The following is a 5,841-nucleotide window of genomic DNA, read 5'->3' on the forward strand; positions in this document are numbered from 1 at the left end:
TTCTTTAAATACTCGGTTACTCGGACGTTTTTTTCCGATTGAGTACCCGAGTACTCGGTAAAAGTGTAAATAAAAATGAACAAGTATAAACTAATGACTGTAAAACAGTGTAAACTCTTGTAGAAATAAAACCACATGCTCTGATAGGACCCGTAAATGTATTTTTGTTGTAACAATGATGAACACTTCATGCCCGACGAAATTTTATATAACATTTTTTAAAGTTCAATTTGTATATTAGATAAACTCAAGAAATAAAATCATAAGTGGTTCACAGTATTATTGTTTTAAAAGAAAGAAAGAAACTTACTTTTCACAATTTGCATGGTTTGGTTGAAGAATTTTTTTAGCCTTATTTAGGATGGCTTTCCATGGTGTATTCAATAAACTATTTTATTCGGTCGGCGCGATAGATCCAGGGCATATATTGCTTTTATTCTTTCTGTCTGTTTGTCTGCAAACTTAAACCTTCATTATAACTTTTGAATCATAAGAGAAAAAGACTATTTGGTATGCAGACTTTACTTATTAACCTCTTTCACATGACAACAAAGTCAATGACTGTGTCCTTGACTGCGACTTACATGCTAAAAATAGCTCTTTTGTCTGGATACTTTAACCTTCGCTCTAACTTGTGAACCATGAAAGAAAAAGACTTCATATTTGGTATGAACATGCACTAATTAAGGACACAATGACCTTGACTCTGACTTTTATTATGCTAAAAACAGCTTTTAAACCTTCGCCTAAACTTTCGATCCATAGGAGAGAGAGACTTTATATTTGGTATGCAAACACCACTTATAAAGTTCTTTCTAATAATTATAAAAATGCTGATATTGTCCACAAAGCAGGGCTTTCCCTGCACTTGCTCAAGTTGTTTGCAGACCCCGCCTGTTTTTTCCAATTTTTCCAGAAAGGGTAGTTTCCCGAAAACATACCATTAGATTAATCCCTGTGGTATGGGTGCATAGTGTTTCAAAAACACATCTTGTATTGCAGCTAAAAAACCTACAGGAAGACTATAAAGCTGTCCTGATGAGGAAATGGGAGGACGAGATAAGGAATTTCTCAGCCCCTCCTTTGACAACCTTTGCTGAGACTCTGTCAAAAGAGGACAGACAGAGAGTGTCCATCTGAGTGTCCATCCTTAATTATTTTAAGCATGTTCACAAAGTGGATTAACATTTACTTGATATTTTCCATGGAAAACATGATCATTACGATTATAAGAGGTTATGCTATATAACTTCTCTTTCAGATTCTTCGGTCATCGGTGAACCCGACTGGATACTGGGTTTGCTTTCTCGAAAAAAATAAGAAAAAAAACATTTTTCAAATGGAAGAGGAGTTTTTCGTTATGGTTGGGGACATTGAAAGGACAATTACTGATCCAATGTTAGAGACTGAAGGAACAAGAATCTATTACAAGTTTTCAGATTAACATTGTAACCATACCGGTAGCAACAATGTACTAGAATTGTAAGTAACACATTATTAGTCATTGTATTAATAGTTTGTGACCTAATACCGATTCATACAGTGTGTGAAATGGAAATCTGTTTTCAGCGGGGCTTAGTTAATCAGTACAAGTTAAATTGCATTTGCACAATGTTTTTTAGGGGGCTGCAAAACGAATGCTGTTAATATGGATATACCTTAAAGTCATATATGGCGTATGTACAATGAAAATTATTGGACTTAAATAAAAAGAACTTGTTATTTGTATCATTACTTTATATAAAGATAGAACTTTTCCGTAAATTACAAAATTTAAGTCAATTGCGTTATAAAGATATCACAATTTAATTTGGATTCTCGGAATTTTCTCCGACTCGGAAGAAAATACAAACGATTTAAATAACACATTACAGTGAAGATAAAATCGTATTTTAAGAGGTGTTCTCCGTGTTCAGAATTGTATGAAAAGCTTTAATTTAAATGTATCAACTATATTTCTTTACTTAATTTTGAATTTTTCAAAAATATATTTTTTTTTATCACTTACGCCATATATGGCTTTAAGGTTTTACTACCGGAGCATTTTGAAATGATACAAAAACGGATTGAAAATATATTTTGTCCACCAGATGTTGGAAAACTTCCCTAGAAAGTGGCTAGTAGTTTCGGATCCTTTAATGCCGATCAGTTCAATAACTGGACAGTTCTTTTTTTTCTATCTTTGCATTAAAAGCGGTTTTGCCAGGTGAGCATTTAGAATACTGGAGAAAATTTTATTGGCATGTAAAATACTCTGTACACGAATTTATCAAAAATAATGTAAAGGTTGAACATCTTTTGTTAATTTCTTTTTATAAGAAAGTGGATCAGGCATTTGGAAGTGAATGTATCATTCCAAATATGCACTTGCATGCTCGTCTTGACAAATGTTTATATGACTTTGGACCTGTATACTGATTTTGGCGTTCAGCTTTGGAAGGAAAATGGGATTTTGGGGTCAATACTCACCAACAGAAGAAATATTGAAATTCAGCTCAAGAGTAGGTTTTCAAACCAGAAGTCTCTGTCGAGACTGAAGCTCTACTGGTTTTTACTTATAGCAACGGGAGTGAAAAGTACTTAAGCAGTTGGGAATTGGAACTTTACAACAGCAATAAATAGAATAATGATCCTTGATTAAGTCTTTTTAAGTTCTTAATGTAGTCTACTTGCATGCCACATTATAATATAATCAGACAAAAACTATTTGGAGTAGAATTTTAAGAGAATTTCACAGAAATTTCTATTTTTAGTAACCACGGTAACACCGTTCATCAAAATCAAAAACCAATCAAAAGAATTATGTATCTTAGTGAAGTCTACTTTTGTACCAAGTTAAATCACAGGGGCTTGCGTAGGGAAAATAAATTAGTTTAAAAAATTAGTATTTCAGAGAGAAAAATACGCAAGGGATGACGCCATTTTGGATACCACCTCGCTTCATCAGCTATTCTCTCGCTTAAATTGTTAGACTAGACATACGAGCCAGTTCATATCCCTTAATTCATGTTGTTTTTTTTTATGACCATACTTGCAGTTTTAATCTTTCTTTCTTTACATGTACAATCTAGGTCAATTTATCGCGTAAACATCCAAAATCGACAACTCCTTGGCTTCTGAGAAAACGAAAGTGTGACACGTGACGTAGTGTCGCTCGGTTTGTCTCAGGACTTTGAAGGTAAAAGTAAAGTCGTACCCAAACTGACATATTTGAATATTTTATTAGTAAACTCATATGCTTTCATTTTATCAATGACTGTTATTTTATTTCTTTGCTCTTCTGTGTTAAAGTATTTTGGTTTCACTTTTTTAAAAGAGGGTGTTGCAGTTCTTTTGTTATTTTCCCTAAATGTGTAGCAGATTAAAAGAAGAATTTTTACGTTGCAGAAACTCGTATTATTTTTTTTTCAAATGCAACAATGCATAAAGCACAACGAGAAACAATATTTGGAACGTGTGCATTGACTTCCAATTTGCCATTAAATGATGTGAAAATTAGTCGTACGGCAAAATATAGCAGATTTTCCGTTTTTTAAATAGGGAATCCCCATTGTTCTGAAAAAGTGCCTCCTTGAAACAAATTAATTTTGATGTATGCACAAAGAGGCAGGAATTTTCTTCAAAACTGCCATTTCCGATTTTTCTTTCAAAGAGGCACATTTATGAAAAACGCCAAAATTGAATAAAATTTATTCTCCAAACGAAATGTAAAATGTGTACTTTAAATAACTCCATATATCCATCGTGTCCGAAATGGTCTACTGGAAATGCTGGTGGGCTTCCAACTAGTACTTTTACCAGAGAATGGGTTCGAATCCTGGTATGGATCATTTTTGCATATTTTTTTCCATATGTAATGGTAGTGCAATGAAATTATATATTTTTTGAAAGAGAGGTGGGCGAGGTATCAAGAAGTTAATTGAGTAATAACTAATCTATATATTAGAAATGCAGGATTAATTTGTTTTCCTTGATATGCTGTGACTTAAAACTAATGCTTTATTTAGTTTTGTCTTGGAAAAAAAGTTACTGAATTGTTTAAATAATATATTTATTCAAATACTGTAGTTATGGCAATTTTGGTCTCTTAGTAGCAAAGATTTGATGTGAAACAAATAAAATGTCTTGGATGTAGCACCAACAGTGAGATTATGGGACGCATGCAGTTTTATTTCATGAAAAATATTTTCGCACGATGTCTACATATATATGTATATCTTTCAAAATGTTGCTGTAGCCATTGTGCTTTTTGTTGTTCCAACCTCTTTCGAAAGTGTTTTGCTGTATCAAGCAGGAAATACCCGCCGTAAACATAGTCTTCTACGTAGCTGTATCTATATTTAGACATAACGAGGGTATTTAAATGTCCTTCTCGATATATAGGGAATGATCGCGAGTTTCTGCAACACCCTCTTTGTTGAATTTGGACTGAATCTGGGGTAGTACGAAACATTCTCTAAGTCACGTGTCATACTTTCGTTTTCTGCAGAAGGCAACGAGTTGTCTACATTGGCTGACATTGTCCGTCCTACAGTAAATGCGGTAGCAAATTGTTTTAATTTATATGCATTTTTCTACTTTGTACTTAGGAGTTATATAATGTAGCAGCCCAGTAAACAAAGGCATTTTGTTCTTCTTTAAACAAGAGAAAATATATTGTTTTGTATATAAAATAATGAAATTTATCACCCTATTATGATAGGAAAATGGCGCTTCACCTAAAATAATATTGCATATCACTGTCTGTAGTACCTGCAGATCTACAAAGTATGTAGATTTGTTTGGTTCAGGTTTAGGCATCAAACTGGGAAAAAGTAAAAGGCCCTAAATGATAAATGCATATTGGCATTAAGATGATGGGCCATCATGGGGAGAATTGTAATAACGAAGATGTTGGTCTCTCGCCTAAACCAGGACAAATCGAAAACATTTTACTGCACAAAAGGACAGGTGATGAAAAATCGTGTGTGAATCTAATAGCTGAAGTTCATTGGTTTTCAAAGCCAAATGAACATATACTAAATTATTATGGAAAGCCAGTTGAGGCATGGAGTTGTGATCTGTTTGATGTTGAAGAACCATCATGTACAAAGAATTACGTCTAAAGAATAGTTGGATTTAAAAATTAAGTTTCATAAAATGTTTTTTTTTCCCATCATATAAACCCCCGATATTTTAACTGTGTATTCATGGTACGGTTGTGAAATTAAAACACTCTTTTCAAGGTTAACTTAGTAATTAATATCTAAAGAATGGTGCCTGAAAATTTCTTGAATATCAACAGATAATCAGGGTCACGTGTTTTACTTCGTCTGAATACATAGTCAGCACATGTTTTTCAGCTGTTCTTAAGAAAACTGTAATTGTATATTGAACAGAATAATGTTATATGAAAAGGATAAGAGCCGACAAAAGTGTGCTCATACTTAATTTAACAAGAACATGTTCAAAACAAACTTCTCGCTTCCATTGAAATGTCTTCGATTGACCTGTTAAATATTACAATTCGTCATGTGATGTCCACCTGCGAGTGTATTCGTGAAAACAGAAACAGATACATTATATTCTTCAACCTCGATCTAAATGATTTCTTTAATTGTGCGTGTTTTGTTGCTGTTTTTAGAATTTAGCAAATTAAATATTGCTTTAATTTTGTGTGTCATCAAAATAATTTCATATTGATATCGTTTTAATATGCTTAACATGTACTCGAAATTTAATTATTACTTTATTCTTATCATTGTTTCTTTTCAAGTTGTATTTTTCTTTATTTTAATAATAAAGAGTTGTTAAAAATGATAACAACTAAATGCACGGAGCAATCCATATATTACTGTTCGT

Source organism: Saccostrea cucullata, unplaced genomic scaffold, assembly GCF_032062105.1.
Source record: "Saccostrea cucullata isolate Sc308-1 unplaced genomic scaffold, CSIRO_AGI_Scuc_v1 ctg2471, whole genome shotgun sequence".
NCBI classification, from domain to species: domain Eukaryota; kingdom Metazoa; phylum Mollusca; class Bivalvia; order Ostreida; family Ostreidae; genus Saccostrea; species Saccostrea cuccullata.